Source organism: Alnus glutinosa, chromosome 1 (assembly GCF_958979055.1).
Source record: "Alnus glutinosa chromosome 1, dhAlnGlut1.1, whole genome shotgun sequence".
In the NCBI taxonomy this organism is placed as follows: Eukaryota; Viridiplantae; Streptophyta; class Magnoliopsida; order Fagales; family Betulaceae; genus Alnus; species Alnus glutinosa.
The window spans coordinates 50,934,092-50,955,503 of NC_084886.1; the positions used below are offsets into that span (position 1 = coordinate 50,934,092).

A 21,412-nucleotide genomic window follows, 5' to 3' on the forward strand; every position below is an offset into this window, starting at 1 on the left:
TCTTGAATCGAAAAATTCAAGACTTATCACCGACACTAAACTGAATTTTGACCAATATTTATCAAATTTAGAGATCATTTAACTTGCCATTAATCTCCTACACCCATCTTCGCTCACAAATTCTTGATTTATCCCACAGCCTATTGATATCATTCACATTTTCCCACTCAAGTGCATTAGGACAAAACGTATAGTTTTTATTAGTCATATAAAAATAAGCAAAAACACACCTATAAGATATGTCGAATTCCATCTAGTTGGCACATCTTGTTTTAACCCCTTATTACTGTCAAATGACATTTGACTGACAGCCGTAAGGAAACTTTATTTTTTCATTTGTGATCCTCTAAAATACTTAACACTATCTCGAATCTTTTGGATAGCACCAGTGATCTCTTTCAATCCATCTTGCACTATCAAATTAAGAATATGAGCACAACAACACATATGAAACAACTCACCTTCACAAGGAAGGGCTTTCTTCATGTTTAATTTTAGTTTGATATTCACAACACACAAATCATTTACAGAAGCATTACCTAATGTTATAAAGAAAACATTTTTATCAATCCCCCACTCTACTAGCAAACTATATATTTTTTCAGCCAAAGATGCACCATTATGTGGTGGGGGCATGAATGAAAAGCTTAACACCCTTTTAGATAATACCAAATTATTGTCAATAAAATGTGCAGTGAGGCAAATATACCCATCGGTTGTCAAAATAGTTCACAAATCAGATGTCAAATTAATCCTCCCAGGGCAAACATTTAACAAAGACTTAACCTTTTGTTTCTCCAACATATGCATCTTAATCAAATCAGCCTTAGCAATATTTGTACTAATTAATGGTACATCACTACGCAAGTATCTATGCATTTTTCTTACACCATCATATTCAACATATGACAAAGACAAGTCATGCTTAAAAATCGTACCAACTAACAATTCGCTATATCTTTTAGGACAAAATTTTGAGGCACTTACTGACAAAGTTTCTTAATTTCTAGATAGGAGCATTTGTTGAATATCATGATCAGTTTTTCCCCCACAAACCTTCATATGCTTCTGTAGATTCCCAGTTCCATGTGAACTGTTAGCTATATATTTATGATTACAAAACTTGCATTTTGCCCATATCCTTGTGTCATTTGGATCTGTAGAAGGAAGTTCATGAAAATGGGTCCAAACTATTGAGGTCTTCTTATGCTTCTTCTGGACCTTTTTTGTCGTCATCGAATTCATATGAATAGAAAGATCTTTCATTGTATCTATTACAACCACATTGTCATCGAATACAATCGAATCTTCCTTAATCACTTACACACATAATCGTTAGTAAGTTAGAATGAAGAAGTAAACGAAATTAAGATTATCAACAATCAACCTAATTTATAGAGATAATTATCAACAATCAACCTACAGAAGTTCATTCAAGATTAATACAATTGTTCACAAATTAATACATACACAACCAATATCTGACTGACTTTTCTCTTTGTGTTTTTGCCTTTGACAAGTCTTAGGCATCCCCACCCTGCATATAGAAGCTTCATGCAAACTCAACAAAAAGGAAATTCTGTGCTAGAATGGTTGGGCAAGAAATGCAAATAATAAGGTAATGGAAGCATCCTACCCCATGTTTCCACCAATGTGTACACGCCCTGCAACTTAACCCATTTGATGATCCTTACAATATATTATGAAGTGATCCTTTTGAAAGAAATTCTCATAAGTCATAACCCATTTTTGCATGAAAAATATGTAAGCAAAAACGATTTACCTTCACTAAGATCTAATCTATTCTACTTTGCATAGCCAATACAAGACTAACCACTTAGCATTGCCGTCTAGTTATTTTTTGAAAATATTTTTTTAGTTTCTTTTGAAAAGTGCCAGTGATAAAGACTACATCCAAAAATCTATTTAGATAATTTTCAACGTTTGAGATTTTAAGATTTTCTCAAACATGCCCTTGTTCTACTACCTCTAATCATGTAACATTAGCCCTGTTGGAGACCAGTTAGGGGATAAATTTTGTGTTTCAGGCTATACATGCACTTCACGTGAGGAAATCCACCAATTAGAATGGAAAATATGAAGATTTATGGTTAGTGATAGTTTTCAAAAGACTGAGTCACTGTACAAGACTCCTCTATACACTATAAGAAGATTACATTATATTCAAATGATGATATATTCATTACAGATGGGAAATCAAGCATCATGAATTCTACATTACTGGATGAGTGGATAAAAAAGGAAAACCAATTGGAGCAGTAAGGCTAAGGCATCGCATTATCCTAAGCCGCTGAACCTTCTTAGTTGATATCATTGGTTTCAAGAATTTCAAAAATAGAAAAACCAGAGCAATATGACCTGGTAACCGAAGATAAATTCTTGAAGTTGCCATGATATGAGATATCCTGTCTCATATCAGCAACAAAACAACATAGAGAAAACCAAAGATTAACAAATAAAGTAATAAACAAAGATTAACATACCGCGACATCGGCAGAAGAGAGAGAGAGAGAGAGAGAGAGAGAGAGCGTCGAGCGGGTTCAGCAGGAGGAAGAAGAAGAAAATGGAAAAAAAAGAAGAGGGGGTGGCGCTGGCGCTGAAGGAGAAAGAAAAGAAGTTAGAGTTTTTTTTTTTTTTTGGTGTGCGTGTTTTCAGCTAATCCTAATATCCCATTTCCTTTAAAAAAAAAAAAAAAAAAAAAAGGTCTAAACCCGTGCCACGACCCACCAGACCGAACTAAACGGGTTGACCCGTTTAAGGTAAACTCAAACTCACTAATTTCGTGTCGTGTTCATGTCGAGTTGTTGGGTCGTGTCAAAATTGCCAGCCGTAGCTGCTAGTGGGCAGCCAACCCTTTGCATATATATATATATTTTTTAAAAAAAACCAACAAATATTTATATTTTTTATATATATTTTTTTATTGTAATGGACACGTGTCGGCTTCTTATTGGGTGTGACGTGGCTGACTAAAGGAATCTGTTAACTTTTGGATGGAAAATATGTTCAGAGACTGATTTGTAATTATTGTTTAGCACGAGGACCTCTCATGAACTTTTTGAACTACTTAATAAAAAATAATTATGACCAATACCAGAGACCAACGGTACAATTATCTCGAAAATTTAAGGAAAACTACTGTTAGTGATCTAATCATACAAGAGAATGACCTACTTGCACTTAGGTTCTTTAAAAGGAAAATGTTTAGGTTCTATAATTACTTTATAAATTTATGTGGCAATTTACATTTTATCTATAAAGTAGAAATGATAAATTTTTTAAAGTGGCTGATTTGGCTAGGTCTAACATTTTTCTTTTCATAAAATGTGAACCCTAGACTCCAGCTTGAATTATTTGGAATTGAAGGATTTGTAATTTGGGATAATTGCACTGTTGGTCCCTGTGGTATACCATAATTATTTTTCACTCCCTATGGTTTAAAAAATTTATGGGAGGTCCTTGTGATATGCAATAATTACAAATCGATCTCTGGCGTCAAATTCTATTAAAATTTTTAACAGATTCCGTCAAATGCCACGTCAGCAACACGTGTCGCCAATAAGATGGCGACACGTGTCCACTGTAATAAAAAAATATAAATTTATTAAAAAAAATAAAAATACTTATTTTTATAAAAAAAAAAAATAACTAAAAAAATTCAAAAAAAAAAGAAGAAAAAGAAAAGCTGAAGGGGCTGGGCGGGGTGGCCAGCCCCTTCAGCTTTTCTTTTTCTTTTTTTTCTTTTTTTGTTTCTTTTTTTTTTGTTTTTTTTTTTTAAAAAGAATAAGTATTTTTATTTATTTTTTTAATAAATTTATATATTTTTATTACGGTAGACACGTGTCGCTGACGTGGCATTTGATGGAATTTGTTAAAAATTTTAACAGAATTTGACGTCAGGGATCGATTTGTAATTATTGCATATCACGAGGATCTCCCATGAACTTTTTAAACCATAGAGAGTAAAAAATAATTATGGTATACCACAGGGACCAACGGTACAATTATCCCTTGTAATTTCAAGGATCTAGGTTGTTTATTCAAAACAAACTATCTAAATTGAGTAACAAACACCTTTAAAAAAAAAAAGAAAAAAAAGAAAAGAAGTTAGTAAAAAGGGGGTGATCCAACCCACCCCTTAAGAGTGGCCGACCAACGTTTTACCTTTTGAGGAGTGATCATGAGTTAGTCAATCTAAGCCTAACCATCTTTCTAACTTTTGGGAGAAGTCGCATCACCACCGACCCCTCAAGAGTAGTCGCATCATCCTCCAAATTCTCGTGAAGGTGGTTACACCACCGCTTGAGGGCTCCCCCAAGGGCTAAACTCTTATGTGATACACTTTGATTGTAGATTAAACTCTTCTACCATTATTTAGTACACCCACATGCGTGCATGAGACATGAAGGAATCCCATACAGCTTGACACAAACACAAATTTAGATGTTTATTAACAATGTGGCAGTTACTCAAAGCTTTTTGTAATCCTCGATGATGGTGTATTTTGACTTTGTCAAATTTTGCATCATATATGATAATAAAATAAATAAAGGTAAAATTTAATAGAATCATACACATTACATTTTTTTTTTTTTAAAAAAGTGAGTGTGTGAAATGAATCGTATGGGGAGTCTCTGGACTCTTGAAATTGTAGGCGTATAGACCTCAATCGTACGCTAATAAAAGAAATAAAGATAAAATTTAATAGTAGCATAACCATTTTATTTATTTATTTATTTGTACTTTTTTTTAAGTTGAGAGTGTGTGACAACCTATGAGTAGCATGCGCAAGAAAGCCTTTAGTTTGAGAGCGGCGTACGTTAGTTTTCACGGGTAGGTGGTTGTTAAGTCCAGAAAGGCCTAGAAATTAGAATGGCCATTATGGCCTAGATACTAGATAGTAGATGCATAGTGCATTGCTCCCGTCTAGTGGACACGTATCGGATTCCATCCGACTTAGACCAGGCTTTGCCTCCTATAATTAACCCAGCCCATCATAAACCAAGATAGGAAAATAGCCCAAACTCTCCAGGTTTACCTTTTTTTCTTTTTTCTTTTTTCTTTTTTTAAAAAGTGAACTATCATGATTTCAATTAAGAGAAATTAGGTTATATATATATCAGCGATTACAGTATCATAGATAAATATCCGGGTTAAATATAAAAAAAGTTTCTCAAATTACCATTCGTTCTTTGATAGCCCTTCAAACTATCGAGACTTGAATTCCGACCCTCAAAAATACCAATAACTTTTTTTTTTTTCTCATCCGTCACTTTATGCCATCTTAAGTGGACGGAAACATGGCAGTTGGCACGTGACTCTTTTTAACTCAAAAGCTCGAAAATACCCCTTTTCCTACGCGCAACGGCATGTGGCTTCTGATTTTCAGTCTTCTCCATCAATATCATCTTCTTCGATCTGTTTCTTCATTCATCTTCTTCTCCGCCACCCCCTTCACTTCCTTTGTTTTACCCGGTTCACCTTGGCCCGATAGAGAGAGGATTCATGTCGGGTCCACCCCCGAATCCACACGTCGTCCCTCTCCGACCTGCATAGACCGAAATCTGCAAGGCCGGGTTCTTGCCCTTCCCAACGAGTTTGTCGACGTGGGTTTTGTTCGAACTGAAACCGCTATTCGCCAAAGTGGGTCTTCGACCCACCGACCAGATTTCAGTTTAATGCATCGCTAGACGACCTGAAAAACCCAAGGACTGCAGTAGCTTGGTTTACTGAAACAAGCCAAAACTTCTATTACTGAAACAAATCTTAGTATACAAGTTTGGTTTCCTTAGTGGGTTTAGAAGCTCCTCGGCCTCCTCTGCTTCAATAAAAGCCCTGTGACCTCCAAATATATCAATGATTGTATCATTAGCAGCAGAAGCTTTCTCAGATATAATTTCTCCATCGTTCTTTATTCTGGGGCCTCTTTTAAGAACTTCCAGCATAAGCTTATACTCGATTCTTTGGCATAAATTTGCAAAGGAGAACTCCCATTACCATCTGGCTCCTTCTCAAAGGGCTGGAATGCCTTGATTGCTGGGTTGGCTCAGGGAAGTCGACCCAGTGAAGCTATAGTGTAGTTTAAAAGAATGACGGTAGAGGGTTGGAAGCCTAATGAAGTCATCGTTCTTGGAGCTCTTTCAGCGTGTTCGCAACTGGGTGCTTTGAAAGAAGGCGAAAAGATTCACGGGTATATCATGGAAGAGAAGCTAGACATGAACCTGATAGTTTGTAATGCAGTTATTGATATGTATGCAAAATGTGGCTTCGTCAATAAAGCATATGGTGTGTTTGAGAACATATTCTGTAGCAAGAGTCTTGTTACGTGGAATGCCATGATTATGGCGTTTGCTATGCATGGTGATGCATACAAGGCACTTGAGCTTTTTAAGCAAATGGGTCGAGCCGGTGTGCACCCGGATGCTGTATCATATCTTGGTATGTTGTGCGCGTGCAACCATGTAGGCTTAGTGGAAGATGGGGTGCAGTTGTTCGATTCGATGGCGGGTTCTGGGGTTACCCTTAATGTTAAGCATTATGGAAGTGTGGTGGATTTGTTGGGTCGAGCTGGGCGGCTCAAAGAGGCTTATGATATTATAAACTCCAAACCTATGTTTCCCAACGTGGCTCTTTGGCAGAGTTTGCTTGGTGCCTGTAAGACTTGTGGGAATGTAGAAAGGGTTGAAATTGCATCACAGAAGCTAGTGGAGATGGGGTCTAATAGTTGTGGGGATTTTGTGTTGTTGTCAAATGTTTATGCAGCTCATGAGAGATGGAATGATGTGGGTAGGGTGAGGGAGGCTATGAAGAATAGAGATGTGAAGAAGATACCTGGGTTTAGCTACATTGAAGTGGATGGTGTCATACATAAGTTTGTAAATGGTGATCTGAGCCATTCCAATTGGCATGATATTTATGCAAAGCTTGATGAGATTAAGTTCAGGATTAAAGCATATATATGGGTATGTGGCTGAGACTAACTTTTTGTTGCATGATATAGGTAGGACAAGAGGACAAGGAGAATGTATTGTACGTGTTATCACAGCGAGAAGTTAGTTGTGGCTTTTGGGTTGATTAGCACAAGTGAGGGCGATCGGATCGTACGGGCGACGAGTTCCAGTTCGGCTCGGAGTACTCGTTCCCATGCTCGGTCGAGACAAGATGGTGGCGAAGAGCATGTTTATGGATTCAGAGGAGACGTGGTACGGGGACAAAGTACCATGAAGGTGAAGCAGATCTATTGTGATGTAAAATGGCATTTTCGTAATATTGTGGTCTTATACCACTAAGTAACGTGTTATTTTTTCACAGGGCAATTTAGTAATTTTATGTTTAAAAAGAATGGCATTTTTGATTTTTTGGTCCTTTAGAGTCATGTGCGCAGCACATGTAGTATTTTCCATCCATATTAACTGGAAACACTAATGGAGTTAGCCATTTTCAAAGGCATTGATAGTTTGGGGGGCCAGAATGCAAGCCTTAGAAGTTTGAAGGGCCATCAAGAGAACGAGCGGTAGTTTGGAAGGCTAAATTGTATTTAACCATAAATACTGAATATTCTTCCATTTAAATTTATTATTTAAAATTATGAAGCGCCGTTTTCATCAAAAGATGGACCACTATATTAGGTAATCAACCTTAAAGGTAGGGAAGTAAATAAAACAACTTATCAATTGCTTACTATAACGTATGTTTATGATAAACATCATATTATTTTTTGAAATTATAAGCTTAGTTTAGGCTCAACAATACTATATTAACCATAAATGTTCTTATAGTTACTAACCACTTTGTAAACGGCAGACAACTTGCCTGCTAGCAATAATAAAAGGACAAACAATTAAAGACTTTGCTTTAATTAAAAAGTTGCATTCCTGAGAGGTGGTTTTATTTTTTATTTTTTTATAGATACTTAAAAACGAGATTACAAACTATAGCTTTAAAAAACCAAAGCTTAAACCAGAAATAAAGCATTATCTAATACATAATGTAAACATAATGTAAAGAAATAAAGAAAATCCAAACTAATGAAAAGGTGGATCCTTCCCACTAACTATTCGGATTGAAGGGGTTGGTGGAGGATAGGTGAGAATGCTGCCAGCTGTAACCCTGGCGCGGCCCATTGTGCTACATAATGAGCACAGAAATTTGCACTTCTATTGACCTTCCGTGCAGTCCAAAAAGAATCAGCAGGAATAGATTCAATAGTATGATAGATAGTTGATGAAATTCGCCAATCTTGAGCAATTTCTGGCTGTTGAAGAGCAAGAATAACAATCTGCGAATCACCTTCCAGAATGAACCTTTGGATATTTTGAGAAATCGCTAATGAAACAGCAAGATTTGCTGCTAGAGCTTCTCCCATATTTGGTAGACATTTGGAGTTAATCTTGGTGTCCATTTTGATGATATGTCCTAGATGATCCCGACACACAGCAGCTTGAGCCGAAAAAGTATCTCGTATTGCTGTATCAAAATTGATTTTGAACCAATGCGGCGGAGGTGGCATCCATTTTTCTTCAAGTGGAATAGAGACAGTCTTCCAAGTTGCCATATGTTCAATTGATACTTTGTTAATTTTCCTAGAAACATTAAGAGGATCAAAAGAAATATTTTCATGATAAGCCTTATTTCTTGAAGACCAAAGAAAATCACAAGCCACTGCTACAAAATTTTGAAATCGATGATGGTCTTCCTTTGGAATTTTGAGAGTCGCTCTAGGAGAGATAATTACTTTAATCCAATCCAACATATTGGTGAAGTTGAAAGCCAGTAAGTCCATTGGCCAAAAAGAATTGTGCCAAATTACTCGGGCAAATCTACATTTAAAAAATAAATGCTGGATAGAATCTTCTCCCTCTTGGCAAAGAGGACATACAGTATCAAAACTGGGGAAGAAAATATTGCATTCAACCGTTCCCTTGTAGGAAATAAATTCCAAGCAAATTTCCAGATAAATAACCTCAATCTGTCATTGAGATTCAGCTTCCAAATACTCTTTCAAAAATTAGCAGAAGTTCTTGGCATGATAGTACTAACAAAATTATTTTGAAGAGCAAGATAAGCAGAAGAAGTTGTAAATCGTCCGGAAGTAGAATAGGTCCAAAAAAACTTAGTCTCTGTATTTGAAGAAATATGGATTTTTGCAATCTCTCGAACCGAGATACTATCAAAACACCTATCAAGGGCTTGAAGGTTCCACCTTGCAGTTCCCGGGAGAATAAAATCTGATATAAATCCAATTGGCAAGTTCCGATTATTTGGAAATTTCAGCAGAGGCTTATAATTCGGTAAAGTTGGAACCCACGAAGTTGTCCAGATAGGAAAATCAGAAGTAACAGCCACTTGAAGACATGCTCCTGATTGAATAAAAGATTTACACTTCTGTATACCCGTCCAGAACCACGAAGCTGAAATAGAATTTGGGGAAGTGAGAAAATTCCCATATTTGATATATTTCTTTTGGAGTAATTTCACCCAAATATTCTCAGAGTTATTAAGAATTTTCCATCCCAGTTTTGCTATAAGAGCTAAATTGGCTGATTTCATATCTTGAATCCCCAACCCTCCGCGACTACAAGGCATGCAAATAGAACTCCAGGATTTAAGAGATAGATTTCTAGATTTATCCTTAGGGAAACCCCACCAAAATTTTTTAAAACTTCTATCCAGAGTATTGCAAAGAGAAATAGGAAGCATATAAGTACTCATCGTATAAGATGGAATTGCAGCCGTAGTGGCCTTGATGAGAACGGTCCTACCAGCTTGAGAAAGAGTCTTAGCTCGCCAGCCTTCAATTTCATTCAGCACCTTATCCAGAACAGGTTGAAAAGCTTCTTTTTTTGATTTCCCAATGATAAATTGCAATCCTAAATAACAAGAGGATGGAGAAGCTTTCTTAAAAGGAAAAGTACCTTTAATACTGCGAATTGTTGAATCCAGAGTATTTTTGCTAAAAAAAAGGGAAGACTTGCCGGTGTTCACCTTTTGCCCTGATCAAGAACAATATAACTCAAGACTGGATTTAATGGAAACTGCCTCTGTAGAAGTTGCCTTGGCAAAAATAATCAGATCATCAGCAAAAAGCAGATGAGTAATAGGTGGACAATTCTTTGCAATTCGAATTCCTTTAAGAATTCCCAGACTTTCTTGCTGATGAAATATTCTTGATAAAGCCTCAGTACCAAGAATAAACAAAAAGGGAGATAGGGGATCCCCTTGCCGCAACCCTTTAGAAGGAGTAAAAAACCCATAAGGAGATCCATTTATAAGAATAGAAAAGGATGTAGAAGAAATACAAATTCGAATCCAATTTATCCAGATAGGATCAAACCCCAAATTTGTAAGAATGGATAATAAGAAATCCCATTCCATTCGGTTAAACGCTTTCTCCATATCGATTTTAACCACCATAAGCCCTCCTCTTCCTTTTTTTGATTTGATAGAATGAATCAGTTCATGTGCCAAAATAGAATTATCCTGGATTGTCCTGGAAGGAACAAAAGCAGACTGATTTGGAGAAATAAAATGATGAAGAAGAACTTTAAATCTGTTCGCCAGTATCTTCGAAATTATCTTGTAAATAATATTACAAAGACTGATTGGCCGGAAATGATTGACTGAGAAAGGCCCCAACCTTTTGGGAATAAAAGCAATAAATGTGTGATTTTGCTCCTTCAATAAATGGTTCTTTTTGAAGAAATCCCATACGCAATTTAAGACCACTTCCTTGATGATGCTCCAATATTTTTGATAGAATAAAGCAGTAAATCCATCTGGCCCCGGAGCTTTAGTAGCACCAATACTGACAAAAGTCTCAAAAATTTCCTTTTTCGAAGGAATAGAACATAACACTATATTCTCTTCATCCGAAATAACATTATCAAAAAGAATAAGCATTTCATTAGAAGAACTAGGCAAAGAGGAAGAGAATATATCCTTGAAAAAATTACCAAAGCAATTGCCTATATTCCTTCTATCTAAAATCCATGCACCAGAGGGCATCAATAGCATTTCGTCTTCTTTTGATTAAAGTTGATAGATGGAAGTATTTTGTATTCAAATCCTTACAAGTAAGCCAAGTGTCCTGGGATTTATTCTTCCATAAAATTTCTTCTTGAATAAACAAAGAGTCCAATTCCTGTTTTAGGAAAGCTTCCTCTTGATACAAACGTGGATAGAAATTGGATTGTTGGATATCATCTATTTGCTGAGAAATAGAATTGATCTTTTTCTGAATATTCCCAAAATACAAATTATTCCAAATCTTCAAGGCATACTTTGTTGATTTCAGTTTTCTTGCTAAGATAAAAGCAGAAGAACCACTGATATAGGAATCCCAAGCTGTTATAATAACCGAACGACATTCAGGATGCTTAGTCCAAAATTCCTCAAATCTAAAAGGCTTAGGCAGAGAGAATGATAGAGAAGCAGTATTGAGAATCAACGGATTATGATCAGAAGTGATAGCAGGCAAATGACAAATAGAGTGGGATGGGAATAATTCAAACCATTGAGAAGAAGCTACCCCTCTATCCAGCCTTTGTTTAATAAGATGGCTACCCTCCTGATGATTTGACCATGTAAAAGGGTTCCCAGAAATTCCTAGATCAATCATTCCACAAGTATTCATAAAAGATCGAAAAAAAATCCCTTGATGAAGTAGCATAAGGTAAACCACCAGATTTATCAGTTTGATCCAAAATCATATTAAAATCTCCAATGCACAGCCAAGGACCAGAAAATCTATCTCCAATTGCCATTATATTATCCCAGAATTTTTGTCTATTATGATAGTAAGGTGAGCCATAAACACAAGAAAGCATCCAAGGGTTATTAACAGGATCAGAATAACGCCTAGCAGATATAGTATTTACATTAGTAATAAAACACTCTAGTTCAACACCATGACGCCATGTTAACAAAAGTCCTCCTTTAGTGCCAACAGGAGGAACATGGGCCATCAAAAAGAAACCAAGATTGTTCATAATTATACAGACAGCAACTGGAGTAGCTTTAGTTTCTGATAAATATATAACATCTGGGGAATATTTCCTAACCTTAACTCTTAAACTTCGGATTGCAGAGGCACGAGTCAACCCTCTGCAATTCCAAGCTAAGAGTTTCATGGATGGGGAGGAAGACCAGACTGGTCCTCCCCCTTTGCGTCATCTTGAGTGAAAGCCTGGTCATCCAACATTGCATCCTTTTCATAATCTGATAGAAGATGATGAACTCCACTAATTGCTCGATGGAAACTTCTGGTTGATGGTGGAATTGCATTCATGTCTAGACGAACAGGTGAATCAGCAAAAGGAGAACTTCCATCAACATTAACCATAGGAGAGGTGGCAGAACAATGCGGCACAATTATAGAAGGGGAAACCTGCTTCCAGCAAACAGATTCAAGGCCCAAAGATAAAGCCAAAGGAGCAGCAGTTGGCATAGAATATTTAAGAGAAGTTAGGGACAAAGCTGCCAGCTCCACTCCAGAAATTCCAGATAAAAGTGGATTAGGATATTCAGTCACCCTTTGTTTTTTCAAAGCAACTAGAGGGATATTATCATCACTAATAGGCCAGCCACATTTTTTTTGAGGTAGAAAGGATGTATCCGGGGAAGTTGGTGGGGAAGGCTGGGGTGGAGGAGGAGAACGAATTGTAGGAGAGGGTGGCGAGGAGGGAGTGACACTTCTGGTATAGTAAGGATGGAATCTTGTCATTTGTGCAGATGATTTGGGGGCTTTGTGATAGGTGCGGGAATATGGGTTGACAGTAAACGAACTTGTGTCTGAGAGTGGGTGAACAGTAGATGTTGGGTTAAGTTCGGTTGTTTGAAGACTAGGAGGAATGGTAGTAATATCCATAAAGTTTGGATTAGGCTCAAAGGAAGAAAGATTTGGTTTATCAGGATGGAGCCTAATGGGCTGAGAGGGTGGGTAAATATGAGAGCCTAATAGCATACAATACAATAAGTTTTCTTCTTCTTCATCTTCTTTTCTCTCTCTCTCTCTCTCTTCTTCTTCTTCTTTTTTTTTTTTTTTTTTTTTTTTTTTTTTTTTTTTCTCTAACTGATATAAGGAAAAGGTTATATGGGGATCATTGCCACTCCATCCCAAAGGAAGAAGAAGTAATTGATCCTATAAAAGAAAAAGGGATAGGCTCCCTAACAATAAACCCAAAACAAACTAAAACAATGCTGAAATATATACAAAAAATGGGAAATAGGACAAATAAATGACTCAATCAATTTCAAGGGGCCGCACAAAACGGTTTCATAAGCGAAAGAGGTACAGAAGAAGACAAGCCTATCTATATCCTCACTTGGGATCAATAACAACCACCCGAATGAGGCTGAAGTGGTAAAAATACTGTAAGAGTCTGAAACTGAAACTACAGAAAATAAAAACTCTAACACAAATTTAAATACAAGAGTCTCACCTAAAAGGAGACAATAACCCAAGTAGTATTAAAAAAATAAAAAAAATGCAAAATTAGAGGCTGGCTGGGCGGATCTCTCTGGCTCGTGGATGGCGGATGGAAGAAAAACCAACAGCGTTGGATAGCAAGCGCACCGGTGAGCATGGTGGTGAGGTGCGTGTGAGGTAGAATCCATTGTAGGAAGATAGATCTAGCTTTTAAAAAACCAAATCTAAGAACCACAACAAAAATAGCCACTAACGCGGGGAGAACGACGGCGCAATGGAGAAGCCAAAACACTAAAGTTGCAATTCCGGGTGGGATAAGTCGTACAAGACAACGGATAAAACTTCCATAAAGGTGAAGAGAGCTAAAAAAACCACTAAACAAACAGCTACAAAAAGATAAAAAGACATAAATGAAAGATAAAGGGGAGAGGAGGGAAGCGATGAGACCCTTCCCTCCTCCCTGAGACGGCTGAATAGTGAGGAAGAAAGCAGGGCAGTAAAAGAGAGAACATAGCATTTTATCTGTTCCTAAGGCTTGTTAGCTTATAATTTGTGTATACACAAAAAGTTATCTTTACAAAAAGAGTAGGAATTCTCTTTTATTTGTCTCTTTATCTTTCATTCTAAAAGAGCAACCAATTTTTTCGAAGATCATATCATATGGTGTAAAATAGCTTGAGTATCTCATAATAAGAGTTCTATATATTGAGAGTTTGAGTATTTTCTTTCTATGACTGTATTCCATATATGTTATAATATTTAACTAAAGAATAAAATTTATATGCATTGTATTTTGTTCTAATAAGGGTTAGCAAATTTCTGGAAAAATTGGAGCCGACATGTTAAATTCTTGATTATTCAAAAAGTTTAAGTTGACAGAGATACCGTTCGAATTCATAATACTTATTCTAATACCATATTAAATCACGATTATTGTGACATAAAACATATAGTACATGTTGGTACAGTTTCTGGTACGGTGACGTGTCGCCTTATAATTCGTTGTCTTTCATGAGTTTCGCTCTCCTCATAATCTGCAAAATAATAAACGGCTCGTCGGACAATGGGGGTGCCGACCGGACCCCCACTCCGATGCCTAAGTCAGTTCAAACTAATTTTCTGAAGAATATTTGTAATCTCAAAAGCTCAGAGAATGTGCTTGTTTTTTTAATACCTGACGCCGTAGTCTTATTTATAGACTCACAGTTCACAGTTATAAAACCGCTAGAGTGCTTGGAGCATAATTTAATTAGGAGTCTGAGTCCTAGATCACATAGTCTTGAGTCTTATCTTCATAGAATTCAAATTGGGTAGTAGAGTCCAAACTGGATAGGACATTACCCCTTTAGCTAATGTCATTCTATTAGGTACTTTATCCCATATTTGATGGGATAGAAGCCTATTTTGATATATTCTGAATATCTGTCTTTTTGGAGATAACGAATGGTCTTGTACTTGGGTCTGATCTGGCCGGGCCAACCCGATGAGCTCGACCCCCGATACTACCTTAGGCCCACATGTCTTTGGTATTAATTATTTCTCCAACAGTACAAAATTGTCTATGAAAGCAACATCAATGCAGGAAATTACAAGCAGAACAATATAAAAAGATTGGATGGATCCTAGTTTGACGATGCACACGATTGCAGCATTGTCATTTTCAAAACGCCAACAAAAAAATACAATAATTTATGGTTAAAGTCTAAAGTAAATATATTGTATTAAATCTAAGAATTGATATTCTTAGAATCAATTTCAATATCTTCCCTGGTCTCATAGGAATTAGGATATACCAAATTTTCAAGGGACCACTTTAACTTTAAGTAACCCAGGGAAACCGGGCCTATTGTCTTCTCAATAATTTATCAAATTGAATGCTTTTGTACGGACAACTTTAAGAAAACCACTTGGCCCTTTTTTTTTTTTTTTTTTTTTTTTTTTTTTTTTTTTTTTACATGTCCACACAAGAGGGAGAGAGGGATTCGAACTAGTGACCTCCACTTCATAAGGCATGGTTTCTAACCGATTGAGCTACCCCTCGAGGATGGCTTTTTGTTGACATCTCTTCGTTCTTTTCGCTAAAAAAAAAAATACAAAAGAAAAAGAAAAAGAAAATAGGTTATTTTGCATTTTTCCGACATATTCAATTGATGTGGCATATTAATCTATTTTTAGATCAATTCAAATTGAAAAGAAAAAAATAAGGGGTAATTACCTTTTCCCCCCATCAACTACCAGCCATTGTCAACATGCCCCTATGAACTGACACCTCGACCAAAAGAGAGCATTCAACTACCATCGTTACCCACTTTGCCCCCATCTGTCAGAAGATTCCGTTAACTTGGATGGAATATTCCATTTTTGAGTGTTAATTTTTGTTTAAAGACCAAAATGCCCTCTACAGTAATTAATTAAAAAAATATTAAAATTAATATATTTTTTTGTTTTTTAAAAAAAAAAACAAAAACAAAAATTAATCTAAGGGTGGCGCCCTTTTTCAGTTTTTTTTTAAAAATATTAATTTTAATATTTTTTTATTAATTACTGTAGAGGGCATTTTGGTCTTTGTGTGAATTAGACTGACGGATGGGGGCAAAGTGGGTAACGATAGTAGTTGGATGTTCTCTTTTGGTCGAGGTGTCAGTTCATGGGGGCATGTTGACAATGGCTGGTAGTTGATGGGGAGAAAAGGTAATTACCCCAAAAAATAAAAATAAAAATTCAAGGGTGAATTGAGCAGGTCACGTTAGCTGACTATATTGGGAGAACGCAAAATAGCGTTTAAAAAAAAATGTTTATATTAATGCATTAAACAACATTAAATAGGAAATGCAATAATGGCTACCCCCATGCGTGCATGAGACATGAAGGAATCCCACACAGCTTGACACAAACACAAATTTAGATGTTTACTAACAATGTGGTAGTTACACAAAGCTTTTAGCAATCCTCGATGATGGTGTATTTTGACTTTGTCAAATTTTGCATCATATGATGGTAAAATAAATAAAGGCAAAATTTAATAGATATACATATCAATTTTTTTTTTTTTTTTTTTTTTTTTTTTAATTGAGTGTGTGAAATGAACCGTCTAGAATCTCTGGACTCTTGAAATTGCAGATATCTAGAGTTTCAAACAATTGCAGAAGACCTCAATCGTACAATAATAAAAGAAATAAAGATAAAATTTAATAGTAGCATAACCATTTTATTTTTTTATAAAAAAATAAAAGTTTAACCCCTCAAACTGTCAGTCGTTTTGCAAACAGCTCCACAAACTATCAATGCTGGATTCTGGCCCTTCAAACTACCAAAACGTTTCAAAAGAGCTAATTTTGTCAAAATGTGCCTATAATACCCCGGTCACATGTCATTTTTCAATTAAAAAAAATTAAAAAATTAAAAGACTAATTTTTTTTTTTTTAAAAAAAGAAAAAAATAAATTAGGTATTTGGGGGATGGCATGCGAGCCACCCCTAAGACCTATTTTTTTTTCTTTTTTCTTTTAAAAAAATAAGTTTTTTTTTTTTTTTTTTTTTAGTTTTTCTTTTATTTTTAATTTTTTAATTTATTTTTTTTAATTGAAAAATAACACGTGATAGGGGTATTATAAGCATATTTCGATAAAATGAGCATTTTTAGAAACGTTTTGGTAGTTTGGAGGTCAGAGTCTAAGTGTTGGTAGTTCGTAGAATTATTTGCAAAACGACTGACAGTTTGTGAGGCTAAATTGTAATTTTCTCTCTTTATTTACTTATTTATTTTGTACCTTCTTAAGTTGAGAGTGTGTGACAATCTATGAGTAGCATACGCAAGAAAGCCTTTAGTTTGAGAGCAGCGTACGTTAGTTTTCGCGGATAGGTGGTTGTAATAGTGAACTATCAAGCTTTCATTTATATAAATTAGATTAAAAATCTATCAGCAATTAAATCAGAGTATTCTTCCATTCAAATTTCTTCTTTAGAATTATGGAGCGCCGTTTTTCGTAAAAAGATGAACCGCCATATTAGCTAATCAACCTTAAAGGTAGGGAAGTAAATAAAACAACTTATATATCAATTGCTTACTATAACGTATGTTTATGATAAACATCATATTATTTTTTGACATTATAAGCTTATTTTAGGCTCAATAATACTATATTAACCATTTGTTCTTATAGTTACTAACCACTTTGTAAAAGGCAGAGAACTTGCCTGCCAGCAATAATAATAAAAGGACAAACAATTAGAGACTTTGCTTTACTTAAAAAGTAGCATTCCTTAATTAAAGTTGTTATAGTACACAATAAGTTTTCTTCTTCTTCTACTTTTTTCTTTTTTCTTTTTAATTAATTTAAGGAAAATGTTACAAGGGATCCTTACCACTCCTGATTCCAAAGGAAGAAGAAGTGGCTAATCTTATAAAAGAAAAAGGGGTAAGCTTCCTAACAATAGACCAAAAATAAACTAAAACAGTGCTAAAATACATACAAAAAGTAAAAAATGTGACAAATAAATGACTAGGTCCTTTCAATGGGCCGCACACAGCGATTTCATAAGCGAAAGAAGTACAAAATAAGACAAGCCTATCTATACCCCCACTTAGGATCAACAATAACTATCTGATGGAGGCTGAAGTGGTAAAAACACTATAAGAGTTTTAAACTAAAACTACAAAAAAGAAAAGCACCAACACAAATTTAAATACAAAAGTCTCCCTCAAAATGAGACAATAACCCAAGTAAGATAAAAAAATAAAAAATAAAAAATAAAAAATCATAAAACAGTAAAAAAACCCAAAAAAAACTGCAAAATCAGATGCTGGCTGAGCGGATCTCTCTGGCACGTGAGATCCACGTGCCAGAGGAAGAGATCCATGTGCCAGTGTGTGGGAGCCACGTGCCAACACGTGGACGGCGAACGAAGGAAACTGATGGCATCGAACAGCAGGGGTGCCAATGAGCACAATGGTGAGGTGCGTGGAAAGCAAAATCTTTTATAAAAACGTAGATCTAACTTTTAAAAAACCAAATCTAAAACCTCCATAGAGACTAATGGTGCGTTTGGGTATCGAATATTTCGAATATGAATAATATTCTGAATCTGATCACGAATTTCGAGGCAATGAAAATGTGTTTGGATGTTGAATATAATTCAGATTCTTTTCGAATATGTGTTTGGGTGTTGAATTTGGAAGATTGAAAAAAAGTGTTTTATAATGGTAGTTGGATTGTATGAAAAGTTGTGTATAATGATTGGTGTTATGAAAATAAGTGTTAATTTTTAAAAATTGAAAAAAAAAATATTTTTTAATAGTAGGAAATGATTGAAGATGATTGGTTTGTATGAAAAATTGTGCATAATGATTGGTATGGTAAAAAATAATAATAAAAATTACAAAAAAAATTACAAAAAAATTAAAAATTAAAACTAAAAACTAAAAAAAGTAAAATTATATTTTTATTTTTATTTTTATTTTTATTCTTTTTTTTTAATAATAATAATAATAATAATAATAATAATAATAATAAAAAAAAAAAAAAAAAAAAAAAAAAAGAAAAAAAGAAGAAGAAAATATAGGTGGCAGCCATCCCTTTGGGAGGGGGGTGGCCTACGAGCCACCCCCATTTTCCTATTTTTCTTTGAAATTTATATATATATATATATATATTTGCTTTTTGGATTTTAGTTATTTTTTTCAAAATTTTTTTTAAAAAATTCTATAATAACATGCGGCATGAGTAATATGGACATATCTCGCCCAATGTGGCATTTTTTAAAAGGTTTTGGTAGTTTGAGCCTTTGAGAGACCGAAGTTAAAGTGTTAGCAATTTTTGGGGCTAGATACAATACGGGTGGTAATTTGGGGGACTAAACTGTAATTTTTCTTTAATCTTGATAATGATTGAAATATTCATTGTATACTAATTAAAAATTGAGTATTAAATTTTATGGACTAATGATTTTAATTTATTTTGCTTTATTAAATCTAAGATAAACACGTTTTTTTGTTTTAATTTTATGATTAATTTTAGTTAATTTTATTTAGTAACGAATATTTTTTCAAGTTTAATATAAATTATTTCCTTCTCATTTCTCGTGAAAAATGCCTATTTCATTCTCGTTAAAATTAAATTACTTATCTGTTTTAATTCAAAATTATAAACCGTAATTATCGACATATTCATTTACCACAAATTAATTTGAGCAAGATATATCTAACATAAAATAAAGAAACTAAAAGCAAACAAAAAATCTATGGAAAGGAAAAAGAAACAGATAAATTCTGGAAAAAAATAGGAACTCTACTGGTCTTATAATCTAACGGCTGTTATCACATAAATTCTGGAAAACGGTGTAAACGTTTTACACCCAGCCGAATTCCACTGCGTCTGACTGCGCCTGAGCAGATCTCGTAACAAGACGAAAGCTTGATATTTTGTTTAAACAAAAAAAACTGAAACAAGGTCGAATTACGTTACAATGCGGGAGTGGTTGGCTGCACTCGGATATGTACAAAAAATCTGACGGACAAGATTTATTCTAGTGACTTCATGATTTAGTCAATGGTCCTTAGAAGCTCACATTAATGCTGAATGTTAAAGTGAAATACACCCAATTGTCTTCTGTATTATGAGTCTGAAGACGCGGGTCCCACAACATTAAACAAATGCAGCTGGATTGGATTGTAGCAATAAATGCTTTCACACCAAAATATTCACGCCTCTGATCATCTGATACCTCGAAATACAAACCGATTTCAATAAAGCATTCGGGTTTTATTCAACATGGATGCGGGTGTCGGGTTTTTGAATAAAAACCCAGTTCGAATACACCAAAATATTCGAACCAAACACATCATAAGATAGCTAAAAAAAAACCACTAAACAAACCGCTACAAAAAGATAAAAGGACATAAATGAAAGATAAAGGGAAGAGGAGGGAAGAGATGTGACCCTTTCCTCCTTCTTGAGACAGCTGAATAGTGAGGAAGAGAGCAGGGCAGTAAGAGAGAGAACGGAGCATTTTATCTATTCCTAAGACTTCTTAGCTTATAATTTGTGTATATACAATACGTTATCTTTACAGAAAGAGTAGGAATTCTATTTTCTTTGTCTTTTTATCTTTCATTCTACAAGAGCAACCAATTTTTTTTTGAAGATCATATGGTGTAAAATAGCTTGAGTATCTCATAGTAAGAGTTCTATTGAGAGTTTGAGTATTTTCTTTCTACAACTGTATTCCATATATGTTATAATATTTAACTAAAGAATAAAATTTATATGCATTGTATTTTGTTCTAATAAGGGTTAGCAAATTTATGGAAAAATTGGAGCTGACACGTTAATTATTTCAAAAGTTAAAGTTGACAGAGATAATGTTCGAATTCATAATATTTACTCTAATACCATACGAAGAGTATGAGAATTTCTATTCAAAAATCACGATTATTATGACATAAAACATATGGCACAAAATTGTCTATGAAAGCAACTTCGATGCACACGATTGCAGCATTGTCATTTTCAAAACGCCAACAAAAACATACAATAATTTATGGTTAAAGTCTAAAGTAAATATATTGTATTGAATCTAAGAATTGATATTCTTAGAATCAATTTCAATATCTTCCCTGTTCTCATAGGATATACCAAATTTTCAAGGGATCACACTTTAACTTTTAAGTATCCTAGGGAAACCCGGCCTATTGTCTTCGCAATAATTTATCAAATTGAATGCTTTTGTATGGACAACTTTCATAAAACCATTTGGCTTTTTGTTGACATCTCTTCATTCTTTTCAACAAAAAGAAAAAAAAAAAAAGAGAGGTTATTTTGCATTTTTCCAGCATTCTTCAAGCATATTCTGTTGATGTAGCAAGTCAATTCATCATTAGATTAATCTAACTTAAAAAAGGAAAAAAATTCAATAGTGAATTGAACATGTTACATCAGTTGACTACATTGGAAGAAAGCAAAATAGT

General features: G+C 34.7%; 1 pseudogene; it reads left to right on the forward strand.

The window, feature by feature from the left end:
- The first annotated feature begins 5,321 nt into the window (after nt 1-5,321).
- LOC133861423 (pentatricopeptide repeat-containing protein At1g34160-like) lies at nt 5,322-7,310 on the forward strand (annotated as a pseudogene).
- Nucleotides 7,311-21,412: the final 14,102 nt, after the last annotated feature.